The sequence below is a fragment of the Dermacentor albipictus genome, chromosome 4 (genome assembly GCF_038994185.2).
Source record: "Dermacentor albipictus isolate Rhodes 1998 colony chromosome 4, USDA_Dalb.pri_finalv2, whole genome shotgun sequence".
Classification (NCBI taxonomy): Eukaryota; Metazoa; Arthropoda; class Arachnida; order Ixodida; family Ixodidae; genus Dermacentor; species Dermacentor albipictus.
In genome coordinates, this window is record NC_091824.1 from 114,281,213 (window position 1) to 114,307,814 (window position 26,602).

Consider the following 26,602-nt stretch of genomic DNA (forward strand, 5'->3'; position numbering starts at 1 on the left):
CTAGGAAATTTTTGAAGGCAGTATTCAAGATTCAAGATTCAAGATTCAAGATTCATTTATTTCTCCAAGAGAAAAAGGCCGGGGACAAAAAGCTGCCTTGAAGCAGCTTGACGGGGTCCGAGGCCCAAAAAATAAAATGAGTTTAGAAGGCGAAAAGTGTACAGATATTCTATTTTGATAATTCAGTGCTTTAAGGACGCCGGCCGCGTTGTCTCCAGAGAGAGAGAGAGATGAAGAGGAAAGGCAGCGAGGTTAACCAGATAGCAGTTTGCGGTTTGCTACTTTACACTGCGGATGGGAGATAGGGGCTAGAAAGAGGACAGAGAGGAAAGCATTAAAAAAACGCACACACGGAGGCACACACACACAAGAGGCGTTCCAGTTAAAGACGTTCACAAAGGCCGGTAGATCGCAAAAAGCCCAATAGTGCTTGCACGGCCTCCTTCTGTGACGGTAGGTCTTTTCGATGGTGTAAAATTCTTTTCCTCCGATAGCGGTTGGTCGTCCAGCTGGTCAAATTCGGGGCGAATGCATTCCCTCTGTGGACTGTACTGCGGGCAGGTGCACAAAATGTGGTCAGAAAACCCATGTTGTCAATGTGCCGAATCATCTTCTCTTGCAAAGAAAGGACTTTCAGAATATTCGGCTTTCCTGCAGTCGCCTATACACTAATTTGGATAGGATGAAAATAACGCATAATAAATGTTCAGTTTTGCCTTGGGTGGAAGAAGACACCGACAGCGAGACAAGACACCTGTGATAGAAGACAGCTTTTTGCAGACATTTTCAATATCTTTATCCCAAGAAAGGTGCCAAGAAAAAGTGACGCCTAGTGTTTTATGTTCATCGACAATTTGCAGTTCTTTACCAGCACACACTTAAGTTTGATTACCAGTAACAGCTTTATCTTTTGCGCGAAATGACATTACTTCAGCTTTCGTAGGGTTTATTTTTAGGCAATTAGCGACTGACCATTCAGATAGCTTAACGATTAGATCATTACATTTTCCCAATAATTATTGGGCATTCGGATTAGAAATAAGAAAAGTAGTGTCATCAGCGTACACGATAAGTTTTGCAGTTGTGTCGATATTAGTGATGTCGTTAATGTAGAGTTTAAAAAGCATAAGAGCTAGTACGCTCCCTTGTGGCCCGCCATTTAGTAAAGGAAGGAAAAGTGACTTCTGGTCTTTTATGCATACTGATCGTTTCCGATCAGTAAGATGAGGCTCAAATAATATTAATGGAGTACCTCTAACACCATTCTGGGATAATTTCCACAGCAAAACTTTATGATTTTATACGATCGAACGCCTTGCTGTGAAATCAAGGAATAGTGCCAATGTGAAGATGCTTTTTTCAATGTTTTTTAATACATCTTCCTTGAGGGTAAGCAAAGCAGTTTCCATTGACCTGCCTTTTCGAAAGCGGAACTGAGCACTGGATAGAATGTTTTCTGTCAAGAAAATTTGACACTCGAGAAAAAATAATATCTTCTAATCCTTTGGACAAAACAGGAATGATTGAGATGAGTTCGTAATTTGACACTTCGTTTCTGCTGTGTCCTTCAAGAAAAGTACAGTTACTGTACTAATATTTTTTTTTCTGGGAACATCACAGACTGTAAAGCTAGATTAAAGATATGCGTTTAAGCTGGAGGGATCAATTCTAGCAAATATTTTATAGGTTTTATTTGGACATCATTAATGTCAAGAGCTTTACTATTTTCGAGGTTCATGAGAGTGCTAAATACCTCAGATTCACTAGTGGGATTTAGAAATAAGCTGTTCGTAAGGGAAAGAAATGACGACGTATCAGGTGGAGTTAGCTGTGGCACGGTTACACTTGCAAAGTACTTGCAAGTTGTACTTGCACAGTATACCGCACTTTTTGCTTGGCCACCCCAACACGCTCTCCTTTGAGGGGAGGCCTGCTGTTGAACGTAGACAACCAGATCCGGAAAATCGGCTGGACTCGAATAATACTTCGCATTAAAAGAATATCGTGGGCGCGCAACAGTGTTGCCACAGCGCGTGAAGCAGCTAATAAAAGTACACTAACTCTGTGGCTAGCGGACGTACGGGACCTGTTCGCTGATAGACCGGAACGGAATACAAGCACGGAAAGCAGACAACACCGTCACTAGTTCCGCACATTCTTCACTGTACGTCACTTCCGCCGGGCAATAATGGGGCGTTTTTTTTTCAGTTTCGGCATGAAAAACATCGATTTTTGCGAGCTCTTTGTGACGGATTGACCTGTCTTTGGAGCGTAAGATTTTGCGCAGAGGCTACTGCATGTCTAAATTATCTGAAATTGGGCTTTTTTATGCGGTCGACAATTTTGTTGCAGTTGGCCTTTAAAATCGATCAGGCTCGGGTTCACTGCATTGCCTTTCAATGGAAATGAAAGACATGTGGGCACCTGAGCAAGTCTTAGGATGTGTAACTGCACGAGCATTACTTGTCGCTGAGTGTGTAGCTGAGATATGTCAGTGAGTTTGGTGCTGCAGTGAAATATCACCAAGTGTAGTGCTACTACGTTATGTTTTCGAGAGTAATGTTGCCGCTTATGAGGTTGCAACAACGCAAGACGACTGACTGGCCATATTAAGATCTCTAAGCTGAGTTTTATTTGCGAAGTTCTCATCAAACTAGTGCTTCACGTACATTGCGTCGAGTGCTTTTTCGCAATGACGCCACTTTTCAGCACAATGAAACCAGTACGCGGAGATGTGACATTACTTTTCCGAGTGGCACCATAGTATTCACACTACATTTCTTCATCGAGTTTGTGGGTGAACTCCGCCTCATACTCTAGGGGGGTGTAGTGGTCATCGTCTGACGGGTACCTGAAGCGCGTTGCATCTTATCTGTCATCATTGTCCACGGGCTGTGGCGATGGCGTCGGCGGGTCCAAGTTGATCGACAGCAGCATGACCTCGTGATCGGAGTGGTATGTCTGTGCGTACCTTATTTCGTGCACTGTGCATGGCATTCTCTCGAATGCCAAGTCAATTCCGGTGCCTCGCGAAGTGGTGATTGCGCGTATTGGAGAGGTGAGTCTTCAGTTGAGATCGGCGCGCATCGCGCAGATGAACGTTGGCGTTGAACATGCGTTCTGATTTATGTCCCCTACGACGAGCATGGACGGGCCGCAGCGTACAGCCGAAGTCCAATTCCTGTGCACGAATGCTGCCGCGTCCGTTTGAGACACGCGCCATCCAGTGAGTAAGCCGGCAGGCAGAGCTCTGTGTGAGCTCTACCACATGCACAGCCTAGAATAAATTCATCACTGTCGCATGTTGCTACGGCGGCGCAATGCAACGGTGGCGCAATGCAACGGTGGCGCAATGCAACTGTGGCTCAGTGGGTAGCGCGCTTGTCTACGGAGTGGTAGCAGTGGCTGAGGGTCTACACCCTCACTGTGGCCACCTTCTGTTGGTTAGCTGAATACATAATTACTGTGCTTGCCACGGCTTTCGGTCACAGCTTTCTGATGACGGTGGGGTCACACAGTTACCCAAGTAATGCTGTCACAATAAAAAAAAATTCTTCTCGCGCTGGCCTTGTGTGATCCAGAGCGTTCCTACATTTACACCGACTCGAGAGACGCAATCAGAGCTTTCGAGTCGGGCAACCTCGCACGAGAAGCGGCCTCCATTTTAGAGAAAAGGGCTTGCCCCGGTTTTCATTATATCACGTGGTTCCCCGCACACATGGGGACGAACGTTCTCGAGGGATTCCCAAACCTCAACGAGCTTGTCCACGACCGTGCGCGAGAACTAACGCGCCGCGACGGTCTGGAGGCTCCGGAGGGGCAGGAAGGGCCTCAGCAGAACGATCCACTCCTCACATTTAATGAAATCACTAAACATTACCAACTTGGTCGGAGAATTTATCCTCTGCCTCACTCGAAGCTCAGTAGAGGTCAGTCAGCTACACTTAGAATGCTGCAGACGGGATCTTTCCCGTCGCGGGGATTCCTCAGTAGAATGTACTTGGATGTGGACCCTAGTTGTCCTGACTGCACTGAAACCTTTTGCTCAATGGCTCACATGCTCTGGCGATGTCTCGCGTTGCCTAACGACTTCCTCTCCAGCGAAGCCGAATGGGAGGAGGCCATCAGAAGCACGGTACTCCGAAAGCAAGCCCAGGCTATCCAGAGCGCCCAGGAAAGAGCGGAGCGTCACGGCGTTCTGTCCTTTACGTGGGCGCGGCCAGCGGCTACAATGGCCTCCCGTTAGGAGGTCCTGACAGTAGCTCCTCAGGATTAAATAAAGTTCGTTGTCTGTCTGTCTGTCTGTCTGTCTGTCTGTCTCGTTATTTATGAAGTGACAGGTACATAGGTGTCCGACCAGCGACAACAAGCCTATGCTAACGTCATCAAAAGTAAATCCAAGCTAAATCCGATCCAAATATTTGAAGTACCGTGTACTGATGATTTCAGGAGGCTAGCGTGCCCACCAACATAGACAGTCTCTCCACTTTCCCCACCTAGCCCCTGCAAGCGAAATTCCTTCCCTGTGTTCTCCCACACCGGAGCCGGAGGATCGCGTAAAAAACACTTCATGGGCCACGCCTTCTTTGTTTTTCTCTCACGCATTTTTGCTGAGGGGGGCACTACCGGCGACGGTCTCACGCGCGAGTAGTTGCGTTTGTCTCGTTTCGCGCGGCAGATGATTTTTCGCGCTCTGCATGAGAACACCTGATTAGCTCAGTGTCATAATCATGAGTACTGAAGCATAGGGGACAGGGTGAAAGAGCATGATCGAGGCGCTGGAACATGGTAGAAAATAACGCAGTTTCGTTGTCTACGTGGGAATTCTACGTGGGAACAAGCAGACGAAATGGAAGTACATATCTCTTAATACGGTAGGAAGCAAAACAAAAACACGCATACATTAGGTTTGCATGTCTTATTATTTTTCTTAACTTTAATTCTTCTGTTGAAGCAACAGGTGAAACTAATAACTGTTGTCGCCTTGAATAATTCTCGAAGCCACACGTCACTGTGAGTGACGTCACAAGACTGCCTTGTACGTAGCACACTTGTGCGATTGATGTCGAATCTCCGGCTGGGAGCGTGGCGCTCGCGAGGAGAAGGGCAAACGGCGTTTGGTTTGAAATTTAAGCTCTTTCCGAAGCACGTAGGGTTGTAGTGCTTAGCAGACACGACCGTCAGCACGCATTGTATGCACTGCGCCTGTCAATCCAGAATGGTCAGACCTGGTGAGGGGCCCTTTAATGCTTAATTTTAAACAAGGAAAAGTAAGGAGGTAACCAGACGGATTTCCGGTTGGCTACGCTGCACGGGAGAAAGGGGATGAAGGATTGAAAGAAACAAGAAAGTAAAAGTTTGAAGTTTGAAGTTTATTTCTTTCTTTGGTACAGAAGGAGGAAACAAGAGCTAAAGATACGGCCTGGCAGGGGCTCTTGCACCTAAGCGTGTTCGCCTTACATGATAATTTTATGTGCGAAAAAAGCAAATATAACGCAAGAACCAGCAAGTACGATGCAGAAAATACAAATAAACAAGAGAGTTTGTACATTATACAATGACTATGTGAAAAGACACTTTATGCTTCAATTTTTGTTTGTTTGCACATTCACATTACAACGCAGATTAAGGCATACATATATAGGGCACAAAAATGTTAGTGTGATAGCGTTTTATGTATAAGTAATTCGAGAATGTATGAGAAAGCTTTTTATACATTGCTTATAATGAAGTGCATAAAAATAAATCTTTTTCCTCAACGATGTTTAGTAGTCTTGGTATTTAATAGTTTATATCCTGACGTCCGTAGTTAGTACGCGTAAGTGGTATTTTTCTGATTTGATTACGTGATGGGTATCGAGGAGCAGTGGGTATGCTGACAACATGGAGTCTGACAACATGGAGTGTTCTTTTTAACGTAAGAGTAATCTGTAATAAAAAAATTGATTTGCTCGGATCAGTAAATGTTTGCCAAAGAGATTGTGTGTGGGTAAGTCACGCAGCCTACCATGGTAGTTTTCAAAAATTCAGACTGCTTGTTTTTGCAAGCTTATTACCTTCTCATGGTTCTTTGCGGTCGTTTTTCCTAAATCAAGGCACAATAAGTTAGCTTCGAGTAAAAAGGAGCATAGTATGTGGCTGTCTTTAGCCATAATGGTATTAGATCCCCAATTTTATACATATAGCCTACTGCTTTACTAAGATCATTGCTAAGCTTATTGACATGATTGTCCCAGGAGAAGTTCTCTTGAAACCATACCCCCGAAAACTCTTGCGTTGTTACTTGTTCTAGCCTCTTTGCTTGAAACAGAACAGTTATATTAACAGGCAATAGCTTATTTATTGGTTTAAATATTATATACTTGGTTATGTTGACGTTCAAGTGTAGTTTGTTTATATACAGCCATTGAGATAATAAATTCAAGTAATCATTTATTTTTTTGTTTAAGCATTGCAGGGAAGAATTTCCAAAGAAAAGATTAGTATCATTCGCGTACATGATGATATTAAGTGGGGAAGAAATGTTAGGAAGGTCATTATATTGATATAAAGATGAAATAATACAGGACGAAGTATGGATCCGTGTGACACGCCAGTCTGTATTTCGAGATGTGAGGAAGTCGTCTGATTATATGAAACAAACTGGTTACAATCCGTTAAGTAACTTCTAATTAGATCTAATGCTGTACCACGTATACCGTAGTCATAAAGCTTGCACAGAAGTATAACATGATTTACATTGTCAAACACCTCACGCAGATCCAGAAATAACCCTACTGTGTATAAACGGTTTTCCATATTTTGCAGTATCTGACGTTTGGTATTTAGGACCGCATCTTCACACGATTTATTTTTTGAAATTCATACTGTGCCCTACTAATAACAGCACATTTCCAATAAGAGACCCTCTAGTCGAGCGTTTAGAACCGTTCCAAAAAGTTTTGAAGAAAGAGGTAGTATTGATATAGGTCGGAAGCTGTCTACGGTCAGCTCCACCTTTACGAACAGGGCAAACTCTGGCTACTTTAAGTTTGCTAGGAAAAACTCCGGACTCAAACATTTTATTACTTATGTGAGCTAAGACATTAGAGATGATGTAAGATACATATTTTATAGGAGATGCCGTGATACAGTCGCAACCTGCAGCACTGTTTGACTTCATCACGCTTTCTACTTCGCGTGGTGTCGCCTGAAATAACATTAAAGAATTTTGCACAGCCGGTTTCAATACAGTATGCCTTATCTCTTCTGGATCTGCTGCAGAAATGTTGCTGCAGCATGGAACAAACTGAGTGTTTAGAACATAGACGGCTTCTTCACCTGCGAGAGTACCGTTAACAGAAGCTATTTGTAGGTCTTGAGGGCTAGCCTTTCCTCCAGGTATCCTCTTAATTTCCAGCCAAACACTTCTTGGATTCGTATAAATGCGCGAAAACACGTTCTCATAATATTTTTCTTTTGCTTTTTTTAATTCTGAATTTACTTAGTTACGGCACTCCTTCAATTCAGCTAACTGATTCATGTCTCGTGTTTTCAGAAATGTAGGGTACATTTTATATTGATTTTTGGTTTTTGTAAAAAGCACAACATCTATCCATGGCTTTCAATTTCTTTTTGTCGTTTTGTAGCCCTATGATGTGGGAAGGCTACGTCGTAGCAAGCGATTAGTTTATCGAAAAATGAATTGTATGCTTTATTTGGTTCACTTTCAGTTAGCTCAGATTCCCAGCTTTTTCACGAATAAGAGAGCGGAAATAGGCTAGCTTCATTGTATCGATGAGGCGGTAAGAATATACAGGCGCATTTTGCTTGTATTTCTGGGAACAAGGCGGAAAACAAAAGATTGGAAGATGATCGCTTATATCAGAGGACATGAAACCAGCAGTCACAGAGGTAACATTACATTAGTGACACCGACCTCTATTAAGGTTTCGCTGTGTGCTGTTACTCGTGTTGGCAAAGTTATAATATTCGAGCATGCGTAAGAGTACAGCATCTGATTATATTCTCGTGTTATTGTATTTACAGCTATCATATCTATGTTTGAATTACCTAATAAGGCGAACAGTTTGCCCGTGCCACTCAGGTAAGCTAGCAGCTTATCGGCAAAGGAAAATAAGTCTTATTTGTTGCCACAGGGTGGTCTGTAGACTACTGAAAACGTTCCTGCTTGAAGACGAATACGAAGGAATTCAATGTTGTGATTAATTAGGGAGAAATCTGCAACTTTCTTCGAGTTCAGATCATTTCGTACACAGGCTGCTAGACCACCAGCTCTTGCGGTACGGTTTAGTACGCGATGCATGTAGTTTTCGAGCCGCATGGGATAGTTCTTATCAGATAACCATGTCTCAGTAAACGTCAAAACAGACAGTTCATCCGTACAGTAGAACACACATAGTGTCTGTAAGATTATCTTCAGGTCCGTTAATTTTAGGAAAGCCATCGGAGCACGCGTAGCTCCCAGTATGAATGATACCCGCTTAAGTTTAGCCCCCAGGATTCTCGCCTGTATAAAGGTTCGATCATTCAGTTGTCTGGGCGCGCTTCGATAAAGCTGACGTTAGATGTCGAACTAGGTGGAGTGGCACAGGAGGTACTCGGCGGTACTCGCACAGTTACAAACACAATAAAGGAACACATGGGCGTGTTGCATACAGTGGAGAGCTGGAAATCGATTTTTGCCACCTCAGTGCTCATATAGTCACATTACCTTTCGTGCATCATAGAAAGGTTCTTAAGAACAGGGAACATAATATTAGTGAAGCTGGATATGCAATGAGGAACAGTCCTTACTTAAAAATACCTTCTCAAATTTGGCATTACGATCTACAGCGTGTACCTGATGCGTGGCAAACTAGCGGCTGTGCATTGAGCTTCCACAGGAATGCGGCCCACAGGGCGAGGAATGGACCCCTTGCGACCTCGGTTCTCATCGGAATGCCGCAGCCGATAAACCTCAACGTCTGGTTTGCTCGTTTTCCCTCACATCACTTTACTTCTTACCTAACAAGCAGGACTTCCTCTTTGTCTAGAAGACCATTTATCGCTTGACGTCATTATTGCAAGACACTGCCGTGCCTGTGAGTGGCAAGAATTTAATGATACCAGAGGAACGTATGAACTGTTTCGCTATCCTCACGCTAAAATGAAACAATGCCCCCGTAACGACAGTCAGTGAATTACCTGAAAATTCTTTGCGCGCCGAGGCAGTGGCAACAGGCGGCTTTAGCTGTAATGTCTTGTAGATATACTGGAACGCTAACGCCCAGTGTGCATACAAACCCTATAGACATACCAGACACCTACAGAGTGCATTGTCAATTGGACCACTCAGTGTCACCGGGAAACAATAGATAACGAGGCTCTCGTCTGATTACCATATAAAGGCTGGTACCATCGGAGACAAATAATCCCTATGAACTGCGTAGCAGACTAGAGCTATCATTGTCTCGTTGCCAGCTCCCCGTTTTTACTATGTTTTTTCCCCCCTCCTAACTCCTCCTTTCTTCCCAGAACGTAACTGTTCTCTGGGGCTCGCCTTTCAGCATCGAACCTTCGTCCAGCTGTTCCCGCCTGGCGTTTAAGAGAAACATCTCAACAATGAAGGCTGCGAACTGCGTGGTCAAAGGGGGTGTTCTCGAGACTTCAACCGCCTCATGGCGACACGCCCAACAACGCAAGTGAGTGCCACCGTCGCGGGTCCTCTTTTGCACCGCCGAGCGCCACACGGCGCGAGGAACAAAGGCCTGCTCCTGTGTTCCCGTGTGCGGTCCGTGCGCGTTGAACGCGCCCCGGCAGCGCCTTTAGATCAATTACCTGTCCTCTGCTTCGTCTCGTCGATGTACGGGCCGATGGCGACCCTCGCTAGAGTTACTGTATATAGAGGCTGCCCCTTTGTTCGAGCTCCCCGAACCTGTTACGAGTTCCCGTGGCTATTCGATCGTCGCCGAATCGATGCGTGGACGCTTGTCCATCGTGTCTAAGTTGCGAACAACTTTGCTGAACTTCGTCGCATACATTTGTACAGTGACGAAGGGGATTGGGGGGTTGGGGTGGAGTAGGGGTGTAGGGCAGTTCTGTATGAGTACGTAGCACATAAAGCATTTGTTGTGAGGGTGCGGAAGAAGTGTCGGCCTTTGTTACGAGATCGTTGGTGTGCCACAGTCGGGCACCAGTCTCGTCCTCAGCATGTTCACGTGCGATATTCAGCTACTGCCAAGAGTAACTCTCGACTCGAAATTTGCTGCATTATCAAGGACAAAAACGTCCAACTGTAGTCACCTGGACCTCGATGAAGGAAAACGAATGTTTTTACTTCCTAATTATATGCGTTTTGAATGGCATCATCCGTAGTGAAACTGATATTAGCTCGAGACAAAATATTGGCTGTGTTGCAGAGCTTGGGCAGACAATGGAAACACAAAAAAAAACAAAAAAAAGGGCAGCACAAAAACAAGAGCCGCTCGAGCTTTAGCGTAACTAACGTTTCGTATGCTGCTTACCCATGTACATATCATAAGAAGCCAACAAACACTGACAACAAGGACAAGGATGCGAAGGTTGCGGGATCGTTCTCCGCCTGCGCCAAGTTGTTTTTTCATCCACTTTCATTTCCATTAATTTATCGTTTCTTTATTTCATTTACTAAGCACAAGTAATTTCTTCTTGTTGTCCTCGTTGTCAGTGTTCGTTGGCTTCTTATGATATGACTAATAAAAATCGGGCCCCTCGGTTAACCCTCTTTCTTCTTGTTCTTTAACCACGTACAGAAAGACAAGCTCTCATCAGTTGCTATTGGCCACCTTAATCATAAATCTGTCACTAGCACCTGTTTGACCCACTTCTTGGATCTAAATGTCCTTCAAGGTACTTGACAAAGGATGTAATTATACGCTGGCGCCTTTCAGGAAATTAAGTAGCCACGGCTGTAGCTAAAAGACGACGCCTTTGTGCATGTTAGTCTCTATTTTCGGCACTACCCAAATGAGCGAAACCGACATTTGTGTGCAAACTTGCGAGATAATTCCTCGTTCTCAATATTATTTCTTCAGCGACTGCCCGCTTAGAAACTAGCCTTCACAGAAAAGTTCCCAAATTAATATACATCTGCTAAAGTAATCATGAATGAGAAACTTGCCGGCAACACAGTAGAGACAGATGCCGCAAATGGAAGTTTGTGTTTACTCTGCATTCAATTCGAGTAAAAGGAATTGCTGAGACCTATTCGAAAAAACAGGAGCATTTTATCGCCTGCTATGAGTAAATTTTCGAAGCACCATGCTGCGTAAGCAAATTGGTTCGTCAGCAACTGCAACAATGTTTTCAAATACGCATTGTTCGGCAAGATCACGCCACAGTAATTTCGGTACCTCAAAAACAAAGTTTAGTTGGTGAATCTTGTGAGTAAGGTGGGGGTCTTATATAAAACAACGCATTTAATCACGTTTTCCAGCGGACAAACTGGAATGTTCTGCAAGACCGAATACCTGAGTGCTGTTAACGCCGCTAAAAAAAATCGTTTCTTTTTTGTCGCAGCCGCTACAGACAAGCAGAAGGAAAGCGGTGTAGTTCGCGTTTTTGAGAAGTTAGTGTAGATATTGCTATTATTGATAATTCAAGACAAAATATTGAGTGAGAGAGTTGGGCAGTGCTTGGGAATGCGCCGAATTCAGCGGTACTTATGTTCCTATAAGTTTTCGATGCCCTGAGCATGGATGAACTTTATGATACCCTTTTCTTTATTAAACGTGAATAAATGTGACCTATCGTAGCGTCTGTAGAAGGTATACGAAGTGTGTACGTCTATAGACTGTGGGATAACTCAACGATTACGGAGATCCAACGCAAATGTTGGAATCTATGTGATGGAAAACTGCAGTGAAGAGTTTATTTATTTAATTAAACGCTGTACAACTTTGGATTGGATTACAACTATTACTATTACAACTATTACTATTACTACAACTATTACTACAACTATGGACTGGATTCCAAGGGAAGGGAAGCGTAGCAGGGGGCGGTAGAAGGTTAGGTGGGCAGATGAGATTAAGAAGTTTGCAGGGACGGCATGGCCACAATTAGTACATGACCGGGGTTGTTGGCGAAGCATGGGAGAGGCCTTTGCCCTGCAGTGGGCGTAACCAGGCTGATGATGATGATGTACAACTAGGTGCGATGCGCATAAAGGCGTTCATTTTAACCCAATGCAACCTGTAATGAGCATGCAATGATTGCGTTTATGCACTGCAAGGGTAACAACCTCAATCTCCTGGTTAAAAAACGTTGGCGGGCTAGTTGGTTAGAATCCATGGTAGTAGGTAGAAGCGCTGTGTCTGTATATCAGTTTCTTTCTTCGTCCTCGTCCAGTCGCGCTTATACACTACCATGGATTCAATCTCCTGGAAATTTTATGTGTATGCCTTACACCACCCACAACCTATGACGAAGTGAAAACACCAAATCGGGTGATTGCACAGCGTGAGATGTCTGCATGGTGATCTGACGAGGATGAAGGCGATGTATGCGTATAAGGCTAGTGGAAGGAAAAATTACAATGACGCATGTATGCGTAGGGAAGCACGACACATATAGCAACACATTTAATGATTCTATACCTTCTGCGTTGCAGTGGCCCATGTCCGTCATCGATTATCGGCCAAGAATGCCACACCCTGGGCCGCTTACTCAATGGCAGAAAAGTAAAAAGATAAAATAAAGTGAATAAAATAATTAAGCCATTTAATGGCAGGTGCTATTCCATGAACAGGTATATGTGCCTTAGAGATACCCAAGAGCCGATGTTATACGTACAACATTTATGTCGTGAATTATTTTTTTTTATAACGCCGAAAAGAAGTACTACATGCACTCACTGGTTGTAGCTTGTCGGTCAGCGTAAAGGTCGAATTATCAAAAACATTTCTCCTTTAGAAAACGCTGCTTAAAAAAAAAAGTTAGAAGGCGATTCGATCTGTAATTGAAGTCCATGAAAGGCAATGTCTTCCTGGGCGAGTTGGTGGTGAGAATGCGCTGTGTGAGCCGTTTAATTTGTTGTGAGAATTGCGCTTGAGCGACAACATTTGCTCTACCTCAACTACAGGTCGTATCACCTTCCAACTTTTTTTAGTGCCTTCATAGCAACTTCTGGCACCTTCTGCACGTGTCTTGTTCCGCTCTTCACTGTCCGCTTTGGTCAGCAATTTCTTAGGGCGCTGCACGGCAATGCGAAGGCGAGTAGCGAGCGCCGGCCTCATTCCATGCGACTCCACCGATGTATGGACACTTCACCGGCGCAAGCGCGATTGAAGTGTCACTTCAATCGGCTCGCGATTGAAGGCGGAGTCACTGCGCGCGGCACTCTGTGACGTCACTCCTCGCGTGACGTAAATAGGAAGAGCGTCGAAATATAGACTGCGCTACCTTCGGGATAAACCTACATTTTTATACGGCCCAGCATCTCCGGGATCGGCTAGAATACTCTCTAAAGAGGCTATATAAGTCAGAAACAGACATACCCCTCACGGAAAAGTGGCGGTAACTCGGCGAGGCGGAGATCCTCTTCAAAAGACATTATCTTCAAACACAGTGTTTTCGAAATCACACAGCCCTTCCCCATTCCTTTTCAAGATATCACTGCTGACGCTGGGGATTCGCATCAGATTTGTGGTTAGTTTTATTTGCGGGGATATTGCGACAGACAACATGGCCGTTGTCAGGAACCGTGGCCTTATTAGCGTTGTGCTTGCAGCCTTCATGATAATGACTTGTAAAATGCCACTACACGTCCCCACTCAATTCTTGGCTGTCCAGCAGGCTCACGATGTGGCCGTGAGGCTTGGCCTTCCAGTCCCGACGTGGGAGCGGCCCGCTTAGTGATGAATTATCACTACTTGCAGGACCAAATAAAGTTTTCCTTCCTTCCTTCCCCACTCAAGTACTTAACGAGGCAATGTCATATTTCTGTACCGGAAATCAGTCCACTCTACTGAAATGCAATGCGTGGGCCATGCAATGCGTAGAGCAGGTAACCGTTGGACCATTAGACCTACAGAATTGGTGCCAAGGGAATGGAAGTGCTGTCGAGGATGTCAGAAAACTAGGTGAGGTGATGAAATTAGGAAAATTTACGAGCGCAAGTTGCAGTCGGCTAGCGCAATAAAGGGTTAACTGGAGCTCAGACAGACAGACCTTCGTCCTGCAGTGGATGCATACAAATATGCTGATGATGGTTATGATGATTTTGAGCAGACTGTGTAAGGTACATACATAACTGGTTACAAGCATCCAGGATTTGGGCGCTTCGTTGCGACTTGTAAGTCAAAGTGCCGTCGCCGAGCCACGTCGTGTCATCATCGCTGTTGTTATGACGCTGTTAGCCAAGCCATTGTGGTCGCCATCTTCGTCGAGACGGCACTCAAGCCTTAACCTTGAGTGCCTCCCTCGAAGTTTTTTTTTCTCCCCTGTTCTTTGTTTACTCATGTCCAAGAGTCGTTTAATCTCATGTGCGACGGAAGAACATTCCCGCAAATTTGTTCCCCAACTTACGTTGGCCTGACATTGACGTTTCGTATCGACGCTACTGCATCCGCTTACCAAAGCACGTTTCGTAAACCACGACTGGCAGGCGGTTAAAGCAGACCGGAAACTGGGTGCCTGCAAACTCAATTACTTTGTTCTACCCCATGAAACGCGTGCCCTTATTGAGGAGTTTCGCAAGTCTTTGCGCCACGCCCGCTAATAGGGAGCATTGTACACTACCGCGGATTCCCCGAACTGCTAAAAGGATTCCAGAAGCTTCGCAGATAACGTTCTCTTCCGCCACTTGCAGACGCGAAGGAAATAAACAGGCAGCCGACGCAGCGTCGTAGTGGTCCCCCTGTTTATTCGGGCACTCTAGATGAGCGAAGTAAACTGCGCACCTAAATGGGTTAATGGTGCGCGTGTCTGCCGTCAGACTACAAGTTCCTCGCAGAAAATTGGCGCCCGTCACCACAGATACTTGTCTTGTTTGCGTTGGCCTACCTTGTTTTTGTTTTTTTCGAGTCTGGTACCAGAAGCTTGTTGCGTTAAGGGGCATTAAGAGAAACGTAAATCAATATTACCGGTAAACTGTTTTTCTTTTCCGAACTCTACCGTGCAAATGTTTGTAATATAGTAGCAGGAAAAAAAGTTCGCTGACAATTACGATTCCCTAATGCAAAATTTGAGCGTAGCTCTGTACGTGTTTACATTTCGCGATATATTGGCTGGCGCAAACAATCTGTCTTGTGCGGCACGTTGCGAACGAAGCGAAGTTCATCACTAGAGGCAGCGCGTGGGTGGCTCGTGGGTGCAATTTGCAGCAGCCGTCGCAGAAAGACCTCCGCTCATGCAGCGCTTTGTTTCCATACAGACGACGCGCGCTACTCTGGCGTCATCTTGTAGCCATCTTCGCTGCAAAGCAAGTCTTGCGCGGCACTACGCTTTTCTTATCACTCTTTCGCCATACTGTAGTGTACTAGAACAGAGGATAGTGTGTTCAGGAAGGATGCCTCACTTGATATAGAAAACCACGAGATGGCGCCACCAGGGCATGGGCTGTTGCATCGTGCACCACTTCCGCTGCGCTATGAGGCTTTGCATACATCGCGCTTAAGAATATGTTGTTTAATCCCTAACACGTCAATGCTAAGACGTCCCTGCTTCGACAGTATTGTCCAAATCATTAACTTTGGCTTCTCGGGTAGAGCCATTACAAGGTTCCAGACGAGAACTGATTTCGTCATCGAGTTCTGCATTGCCCAAGCTGACTACTTTTGCGAGGTCATTAAATAACAAGCAGTTTACAACAATCAGGAACTGCGCAGGTGTGGGATGATCATTTGACCCACATGATTGTCTGTCATTCCCGAAGAATTTCTTTAACGGATCCTGAATCTGTTTGGATCCGTTAGAGCACTTATTGGATATGCACAGGGAACTGCAGAAATGTACGTGCGATTTTCACAATTATGTGCGACACATGAAAAAAAATGTATCAGTGAAAACCTACTCCTTCGTTTGCAGACATCGCTCAAACAATACACGAATATTATGTAAAGAGAGTGGATACGTTTTATTTCTAAATGTCACAGGATCAAGTCTATTGGCTGAAGCAAAAGTAATTAATTACAGTATGAATATTTACATAATTGCTCAATTATTTAGGTAATAAGGGTAATGCAAACTAACCATACATCTCTAATTATTCATTCATTTATTTAATAATCATACCTTCCAATTGTATGGGTTATTTCAAAGTCGCATAATTAAAATGTATTTAATAATTAAATGATTAGTTGGACGCAATCAGCTCTTTATACTGCGGTGACAGCGGCTGTGTATAATTAAACTGGAATACCTCAGGGAAAATCAAGTCTTTATTTTAAAGAATTTGTCGTTTTACCCACATAAACCACATAAAAGAAATTACCAACAACTCAAACTTCGACGTACGTGCTAGCGACGAACAACCATCACAACTGACAATAGCAGGACTGAGCGACAGATCGACCGATGTTGGCAGCGGCGCTGCTGATGCGGGGGCTGGCATACAAGTAGCCATACCCTCCGCCTCCGCTTTCCGCCTCATGTTTCTGCTGCACCCTCCTCCCAAGCTTTCCTCCTCGCGCTCTTGCCATCACTGTTTTTCCTCTCCCGCTGCGCTCCGCGGTGGCTTTCATCTTTCGTTGTGCTCGTTCGCTCGGTTACGATGGACAACGCCGACGCTCACCGTAGGAACGGGCGCCTAGGAGCTGCGCTCTGTAATGAAGGCAACACTTCCTCTTAAATTCTGTGCCCACATTTCAACACCTATGTGTCGGAGTGACGTCGTAGACTCTTAAACTGCTTAGCGTAGAAAAAGTTCTCCGAACTTCTTAAGTCGATGTATTGTGTCATTTTGAATGCAGCGCAATAAATATTGTGATTATCGATCGGCAATTAACGAAACCGGCAGAGGTGCCACCAAAAAGTACGTTACTTCGCGAAAAGCCGGCGCGGAAATTTCAGAGTGGGGTCGACGCCCGTGTCTCTTCACTGGGTATGCCAGGCCTAGCTCACGAAGCAAGCCTCCACCCAAAAAATGAGTTTGCTTTCCGACATTCTACAGCACTCAAGTGAGGAAAATTAACTCGAGGAACTGAGATTTGAGCGCTGATCATTTACAACTGCCGAGGTAGTTTTCAATTCTGAGCGCTCCATTGATCCTAGTGCATAAATTATGGTGTAGTACTCACTGGTTACATTGAAAATTCGGTCACATTACTGCAGTGTCGTTTGTTATAGCATACTGAAGCCCCACTTGCCCTTCATATTGTTCTACACCTCCACCCCCTCCATTCTTTTTTCTTCCTTCACACTTTGAAAAAGAAAGACAGGAATGAACGTGCCAAAACATATAAAAAGGGCGAGTCACAGCGTAAGAGCGAGTCAAGTAGTTTCAATTTTCTTTTCGGAAACCTCCCGAAAGAAGACTGAAAACATTGAGTTGTGAGACTGGCTTGATTACTCTGCAGCAAATACTCGTACCTTTATTTCCATTGCGGGTACGCCGGTTGCTTGTATGTCAACCTGCTCCTAGTACGACGATGATAATTAGTATTATAGATGGCTTGCACTGATGTCATCCTAGGTGCCACGTTCGTGAACCGGCACGGTGAGCAGCTGTGTCCCTTGGCGTCTCGCGCCGCTCCAATGTTCCCCGTAGGGCAGGGGCCTCTGCTAAGCTTTCGTTCCTCCACGAAAGTAAGTTAGTAGCGGCAACAAATACGATACACTGATCTCACACTAGGCACGATATTGGAGAACCGTGTTGGTGATAAGATGCGTCCGTGAAGTCACGTGCAAGCTATTTATTGGCAACCCCTTTGAAACGGGGCTGAGACAAATAGTCGCCTAGCCTGCTTGATTAAATCACGTTAGATCTATCGCCATGTAGAATTTTGCCCATGTGATCTCGATCCTAACTTTCGCATTTAAAACTTCTATTACTATATTGTACCGTTACATACGCTTGTAATATCCATCTCTTCTCTGCGTTTTTACCACCAATACTCAACACTGTAGCGCGGCCGCATGGGAGGGACGCCAAGCACACTGCTGTCACTTATCTCTGCCTTAGGGATCAGGTTTCGTGTACAGGCATAACCTACAACGCGAACATCCCTAGTAGCTATATCCGCTCTATGCTCACAGAGAAGCCCGTAGCACGCGAATATAAAAAGTAGCACCGTCAAAAGGAGGTCTCAGGAGAGCACTCGCTATTAAAATAATGCAAGCGGCGCAGGGTCTCCAGGGCACCCAGGGAGCAGCGGACAGACCAAAGGTGGAACCAGGGCGGTACGTGGTTTGACGGGCACATTTTTCTATCGTCTGACACTTTCATATCTCAGAACAACACGGGTGAGTTGGAATGCGCATTTCAATTCGCGTCCATATATTCCGCTCGCTGACCGCTCCTATGGAAATTTGTAAAATTTATTGCGGGTAGAGGCATCATGGGTAATGCCGGCTACTTTCTTTCGCTTCGCCAGAAAATACATGCCAGATCGTAGGTTGGCTTGAAAATCAAAATAAAATAGAATATATATAAGTCGGGGCGCTCTTCCTCCGGCTAACGTGCAAGTCGTATAGCATATTCTTGGATTGTAGCGCGAAGAGACACACACACACACAGCCTAGAAGAAGACAGGACAATCAAAGAATATGTTACCGTACCAGCTCGCCCGACTTTCTATCCTTTTGCATAATAAGTCGTATAGCCTTGTTCACGAAATTTTGTTTTCACACTCATGAATGAAAAAAAAAAATCTATATAGAACTTGCCTGCTGGAATCCCAGAGACGAAGTTTTCCTTTGATTATATTCTGAACAGCGTTTTGCATGAGCCACCCGAACGCGCATTACACAATCTTCGGGATTGGCCCCCTTTGCTGTGACACTGTAACCAGGGTTGGCGCACCGACTAAAGCAGGCCGATCGGGAGACAGTGCAACAGTACAGTGCACTTAACTTGGTGAAATACCGCCAAGCATTTGCGAAATACGTCGCAGGAGGAAGACAAATTACAATTACTGGTTGTTCTCAAGGGTCATTTATTGGATCGGAAAAGTGGCCTGCCCTGTTAGCGATCGGACGATCACAACGCCACTTCCTGGGTAACTAGCCCTAAGTAGCAAGAACCATGCACTGCCACGGCTTATTGATACGACGCGAACGAAGGCATGAACAAAGAAAAAGAAAGGCACGAACTTCGCCCGCCTGGTGCTTGCCTACGGGCGACCAAAACTAGCCCCCGGCACTCATAGTCGGTCACGGTAGATTGGACACCATCCATTAGATTAGAACGTTGGATGAACATTCCGGTGAGGTGGCTGTTTTTGCATGCGCAGGTGTCGCTGCTTCGTCGCGCTATCTCTCCAGCCTTACTATACCGGCAAGTTCACCAGCAGTGGACAGCGTCCACCTAAACGCCACCGTTCCTCGGGTTTCACTCCGCTGCAATTGGCGTTAAAGCAATTTGTACGTTTGTTCGTAGCATGCCGTCACTATCAAAAATTCTCCTCGACAGGGTCGGGAATTAGTCGTGGAAACGCGGAACACGCACTTTGGTAGTAAAAGTACGTAGCGTGTGCTCTCCGCACGTGAAACATTTGACCTGCGTCAGCGACCTCGAGGTGGTCGACCAATCTATGTGATGCTGAGTTCGCGTTGTCGTGCACTGTCGGCATTCTAGCATCGAGTGTTGCGCGCGGGCAGCGCAGTACTTTGAGATCTCTAACGGGGCATCGTATAACTTCCAGTAAGCCCCTCCTTACTCAAATAAAAGTAAGAACATAAAATAAAATGCCGAATAAGTAAGTGAAAAATGTAACTGTGAGGGCAAGCCAGAATCGACACGAGCCAACATAAATTTTTGTAGATACGCCAAAACCAAGCCCGGCCAAAGACAAGCAAAGAAAGGAAACGTAAAACGCACACATAGAAAGGCGATCATCGAACTCGGGGAAACAAGTTACCAGCAACACCGGCGAGAAATGCATGGACACTATATGCACATATCGCTGCTAGGCAACTGAATGAAAGCACTAGGAATGTAGAAAACAAAATTTAATAAACATATAAATATGATAAGGTGGAAAAAATACGAAATACGTTAACAGAGAAACCATCGCGAAATAAAAAGAGAAAGATATAAAAGCTGACCGCATGAATGAACTAATGACGTGTGCATTAAGTGACTACGACTATGTATTCTGCAAGGTCATTCAACAGACGTATGGCGTGTCAAAGTGCTGATAATTTAAATGAGTGAGTGCTACCCTAGAAGCACGCGAAGCTTAAGTGATTGTGAAATCTACGTAACCTGTGCGACAATGTTTCCAGGGGTAAAAGATGGAGGTCAAATTTATGTGCGTATTTACGAAAAAACGAAAAAAAGGCTATGTCATGGCGGTTATTTCGTAGCTGCAGGCAAAGAGAAAGTTTTATTTGCGTTACGCTTGAGAAAGAATCATAACTTCGAGAATGAAGCGAGTGGCTATATTTCAAATTGCTTACGTTTAGTTAGGTAGTTTTGATAGGGGGACAAGATCGGAAAGCAAAACTTAAGCTGTGCGCCGACGAATGTTTAAAAAGGCTAGCTTACAGATAAGCCGTGTATTCGAGGTTGCGCCGCAAATATCCCATTGACCCGACTGCATTGGCGCACACGGTGGTAATATGGAGAGTCCAGGACAGGTTTGCAGTAAGGGTGACGCCGAGATATTCAAGTGATGGAGCTGGAGAATAATGTTGTGCTTTTTATGCCGTATGACAAGGTAGAGTTAGAGCTTTTTCGGCTAAAATACATTACTTTGCATTTAGCCGAGTTTAATTTCATTTGCCAGGTGTCACACCGATCCATAATTTGGTCGAGGACTTTTTGAAGAATCTGGTGGTCAGTAAAACCGTTAACGGGACGATATATAAATGAGGCAGTCATCAGAAAGTATGCACATGCATAATTATTGGGTAGGCTGATGATATAGATAAGAAACGGTGGGGGACCAAGAGCGCCTCCCTGTGGTAAACAGGCAGAAACACTAGGAAGGGACGAAGCAAAATTTTAACTATGGTAAATTGCTACCCGATATCAAAAAATTGTGAAGCCAAGGTAATATAGTGAGTCCAGTTTTAATGTTGATTATTTCACAGATAGGTGACAATGGGTTACGCGGTCAAGTTCTTTAGAATAATAAAGAAACATGCAGTCAGTTTGTAAGCTTGAGTCTATGTTACAATACAAAGGTGTCGGTAACTCCAGTAGCTGCGTCTCACATGACAAACCTCTCCTGAACGCATGATATTTCCTGAAAAATAGCTTTTTAGGTACTCAAGGTGACGGTAAGCATGGGACACAATAATGTGTTTCACCATTTTACAGCATATGCATGTTAACGATACCAGTCGGTAGTCTTCATCTAGGTTCCCATTGCCTTGTTTAAAGATGGGCCCAACTTTGGCGGTTTGCCACTTTGTAGGAATCTGACCAATTGTCAGCAATTGCCAGAAAACATGGAATAGAATCTTGCTAAAAACCGTGACTGAATCCTTTTTTTAATATTTTGGACTTAATGTTAACGATACCTTCCGACGTGCATAGTTTAAGGCTATTAATTAGGTGAGCAATACCATCAGTAGTTGTAATAATAATAATAATAATAATAATAATAATAATAATAATAATAATAATAATAATAATAATAATAATAATAATAATAATAATAATAATAATAATAATAATAATAATAATAATAATAAGCAGCAGTGTATCATAGGTGTCACATACTGGTAACTGTAACCTCGATCCATATGCTGTATCCGTAACCTCGGGGAGATTATTATAACTTTCTATCTTGAATGTAGATGTAAATAACTTTTGAACGATGATGAGCCAAACTATAGAAACAACAGTTGTTCTTTCCAACGCATGCATCTAATCTTAGTTATTCAACTAGCACCAGCCAAACATGACATGAGTACTCCCGAACACTATGTAAATACTCATAGAACTCCGAACTGCTTTAAATATTCATGTTTTCTCTTGTAATTAGAAATTAGAATCATATAAACATAGTCACTGCGTCCTTAGATGTGGAGGCTCACAAAAAAGGAAAAGCAATGCTTGCGTCTCAGTCACAATAACTATTATGCTACTCGTTTTAGTTTTCTAAGAAATAATCTTTTAAGAAGCTAATTAGAAGTGTGTCCACTAGATAGACTAATGTCTATCTAGAGTAAATACTAGTATGATCTTAGTTTATTTTTCACTTTTGTTCAGGAATTTCATTCATTACTTGCATCTCTACTTTGCTGTTATCCTGTTAAGTTACTATAATAGTATAATATAGTTCAACGTTATAGACATCAATTTCGAATGCTTGACCGTAAAAAATGTACCTTTTTGGGTACCTTGATGAATGGGTTGCATTAAATGGTATTACAGCAGTGTGTAGGCTTCAAGGTTGTCCATATTGCGGTATGCTACACCTCATCGATCCATTGCGCCTGTCCTGTCTTCCGTCCTTGTGATTGTCTAAAAAGCGCAACCCATGTCTCCAAATACAATGAACCAACTTGCCCAACAACGCATTCTGCTAAACTTCATCGATCCATGCTGTCAATATCCTTGTTTTTCTTTTTTATAATCTTATATGCTGTACTTCAGTGCGTGCCCTTCTTGCTTTCATATCTCAAATGAGATTGGTCTATTGGGAAGTAAATAAATAAATAAATAAATAAATAAATAAATAAATAAATAAATAAATAAATAAATAAATAAATAAATAAATAAATAAATAAATAAATAAATAAATCCTGTGTCCAGCACAAACACAGTCCAATAAGCAGTTCATGTTCATGCTGCTGGAAACAGGTCCCTAGAACATTGAGCCGGAGTACAAAGAAAAACCTAGGGAGAGAAAGAAGCTCCTGCAAAACGCTGTTTCGGTGCGATATTTGACGGTGAACAAGGGGTGAACGGTTTACTCTTTTGAGTCCTGCCTTAATCTGAGCAAATTGCGTATTCGAACTCTGAGGATGAGCAACACAAGTAAGTCCTTCATAAAACTTACATTTCACATTCATCTAATACGAAATTTCTCGAAAGAAAGTTTGGCCTCGAACATTGTACTTTATTTGCCTGTAACCATGTTAGCCCTTGGGTCAACTATGTATACGGGGGCGGACAAAAATCTTGCACACAAATTCAGAGCCATTCCAAACTATGAACGTGGATGACCAGTGGAGCTGTATATATGCTGATAAATATGTTGATAGCAAAATACTGATTGAAAATAAAAGACACGTACTACAATGAATTTAGTTTTTTTTACGTTTTTGTAAGTTTTTATTGCATTGCATACTCAATGCTTTTTTATTTTTTAACCTCCTTTTGTTTGCTTTTTCGGATTGGTTATTTGGTCACCAAGGTGACTATCGCTTTATGATCGCTATGATATACGACCAGTGGCTCTGTGGCGACACTGGAAAGATTCTCAGCCAAGGTGAGGTCTATACACGACCGATGACGCGTCGTGGGCACACCGATGTTTGTGTCACCTTGAATGCCGCACTTTTCCAAGAGATACGCTGCTAACCACTTTCCGTCTGGCCAAGACACGTCTCTGTTGAAATCACCCACAATTGGGATGGGAGCGGAGTCGGTAGGGGCGATCCAACCGAAGGTTCATGCGCTTGGCGTTAGCGGCACGATCTTCGCCCGTACTACGTGCCGCCCACCGTCACCGCGCACATTTCCGCTTCTGTTCACGAAGGTGTTCTTCGTAGACGCGCTGTTCTTCCGCAGTCCTCACCCCATGCGGCCTACCCATTACACGGGTGGAATGCAACTGAGATAAATAAGGTTACGTGGTTTGCCTATAGAGCCCGTGGCGTCAAACCACAATCAGTACTAAACAGTGTCTATTGCTGTTTTACTTTTTTTATTACGATAATTTTTTTATCACAATACGTTTTGACACTTCTCGCGATTAAACGCAGCTGGGGCACGCCCGGCGATACGCTTTTGCTTTATGCTTTATCTCATATAGCTCTGGGGTGGCCGCCATATATTTTGCCGACTCACACAAACCACCATATTTGGGGAAATAATATTTCGGACATTTGCTAAAAAGCGTCTTCTGGGAACGCCTGCGCATCGAGTTGTGGCCCCTTAGACAATAGTTCATGAGATATGCGCGATAGATCGTGCCTACAGGGATGGCGTTAGGAAACAGCGAACCGAGACTAAACGAGGAGTGGACTTCAGTTATTTGTACTAAGTTTCTGTCCAACACTTGCCTATAATACTTCGCCTGTCGAGCTTCATAATACTTCACCGACTGCTTTCCTAAGAATACGTTTTGCCTACTACGGTGCGAACGCGAGACATACAGAAGGCGGGGGTGCCAGTGTGTCTTTCCAAATCAAGAGGCGGTTCGCTGGCGTGCTCATCTGCCATCCGGGTCACGTCAGCCGGGCCATTTATTGGGCCGGCGTTGTTACGACCTCACGCCCTGCAGGCCTCGCTCAGACTGGCTCGTCCTTTGGCTCACGCATTCTCGCTGCCGTCGTCCTCATCAGCTTCCCTTGTCTTCTTTCGTCGTGACAACTGGTGGCGATCCTTTTATTCGGTGCAGCGGGAGAGATGTGCCCCATCATCGAGATGGGGCCCGACAGTGCGCTACGACATGTCGGTGCAAGCGCAACGAAAACAGGATTACGGTGCTCGGAAAACGCACGTATGCGCTAACGCAAGTTCCATCTAGCCCGCGGGATTTTCGCAGCAAACGAGAGAGGCGCACAGGCTCTGTAGCTTTGATACGGTGGCACCGCGTTTGCACTTTGTCTTTTTTTTTTGCTCTCGTAAACGCGTCACGTGTTCAACGAGGCAAATTTCGCTTTTTGTTCTCGTACGTCTCTCCTCTCCTTTGCGCTCACGCTTCGCTCACACTCATGCATTAACTTCTGTTGCTTCGGGAATGAGTGTCGTCGTCACTGTGGAATCGGTACCTCAGTGGCATTTACGTGCAGTGCACGCGTGATGAGTAGACTAGACAATGCGCCTCCCTCGCAGTATATAGGCGTAGGTTGCAGCTAATGACTAACCTTATTTGCGAGAAGCACTGTTCCTACCTACTGAAGGCTCAAAATTTCAGTGTAAAGCGTGAAAAAGGCGTTTCAACATAGCGCGAGTTTTCCATCTGAGTCTCCCACAATCGTTTCCATCGTTGCTTCGACAATTGTCGAAGCAACGTACATCTACTCCCCTGAGAAGGATCCTCCGTTGCTGTTCTTCTTTGTTTTTTTTTATTTGTTGATGATATACGGGTGCGTGCGTTCAGCCATGCCACCAACCTACGCCGACGCCGTCACGTCTTTCGCTCAGAAGACGTGCCCTGGTAGCATGCTCTGCTAAACACTTACGACAATGCATGCTGTAACGAAGCTGCGATATCTACGTGCCCCGTGTACATATCGCGCCGTGACTGACCGTCGTATTTGACAGCTGTGTTGCTGCTGTGCGCATTGACGAGGCGTTACGTGAATAGGCTGCTGCAAGCGTTGCAACGTGCAGGGAGGAGATGTACGCTTGTGCATTCAGGGAAGCGAGACAACGTGTCTAGATGCATTGCGGTTGGCTCTTTACTCAGCCTTCCCACGTCCGTGCTCTTCTTGTTTTGTTCTTTTCTGTTATTCTGTCTTATTCACGGGCAAAGGGCAGTGACCTCGACCTAGTGTAGTTTCTAGTCTTTGCCTCGGGAGCATCTACGATTTGCTATTGTTTGTCTCTCTTTAGGCAGGACGATCGAACATGGCTGTTCGTGTAAACTAGTACCGGTTATAGCGATACTTAGAGCTTATCCCGTTACCGATTACTGTCCTTCATGGAGAAGGAGAGAAAGGAAGCACGAAAAAAAAAAAAACTACGAGTTCCTATTTAGTACTGCTAAAGGGAATGAAAATAATAGTAAAAGAGGAACCCTACTTTTTACATTCGCTCTGTATCTCTTAATCTGTGCTTACGTAAAGACATTGGCGTAAGTTTTTAATCTACGTCGCAAACGCGAAGCGGTGCCTGTAGCATGGAAAGGAAGTGTTCCGAACCACTGTAAGTCGAATAGCACCGTTGCTAAAATTCTGAGACATTAGAGAAGCGAAATATATATATCCTTGTCCATGTACGAAGCACTCAAGAGCACGCGGTCCGCGGCCGATGTGTTTTCAGTTCCTCTTTAAAAGAGTTGTTAAATTGAACGCGAAGCCATTCATCATCGTAGGCTTTTGGTGTGATAATTAGGGGTGTCGGTTAAGGCCTTCCTTTGAGCTGCACACTGCAGGTTTTTTTTTCCTCTCGTGCTACGAATGAAGAGCCTCGCAGAACGAGTCGTTTTTACCAGTTTGGAAAAATAATACTGTCGCGCGTCGACGCTTAGTTCACCCGCGTCGCCATCAAAGAGTGTTACCTTGTACTCAGCTAACGCGCCTGGTATATACTGTAGTCATGCGTAAATATCAGTGAAAACAGCCAGCGACAAGC

General features: G+C 44.4%; 1 protein-coding gene across 3 annotated transcripts in view; it reads left to right on the top strand.

Annotated features, from left to right (window-relative positions):
* Window positions 1–9,516: 9,516 nt before the first annotated feature.
* The window catches only part of LOC139059301 (solute carrier organic anion transporter family member 4A1-like), a 155,772-nt gene continuing 138,686 nt past the window's right edge, over window positions 9,517–26,602 (top strand). For all 3 annotated transcript variants that reach the window (XM_070537504.1, XM_070537505.1, XM_070537506.1), the window contains exon 1: window positions 9,517–9,683. The gene's annotated coding sequence lies outside the window, so the exon portion shown is untranslated. The remainder of the gene's footprint in view (window positions 9,684–26,602) is intronic.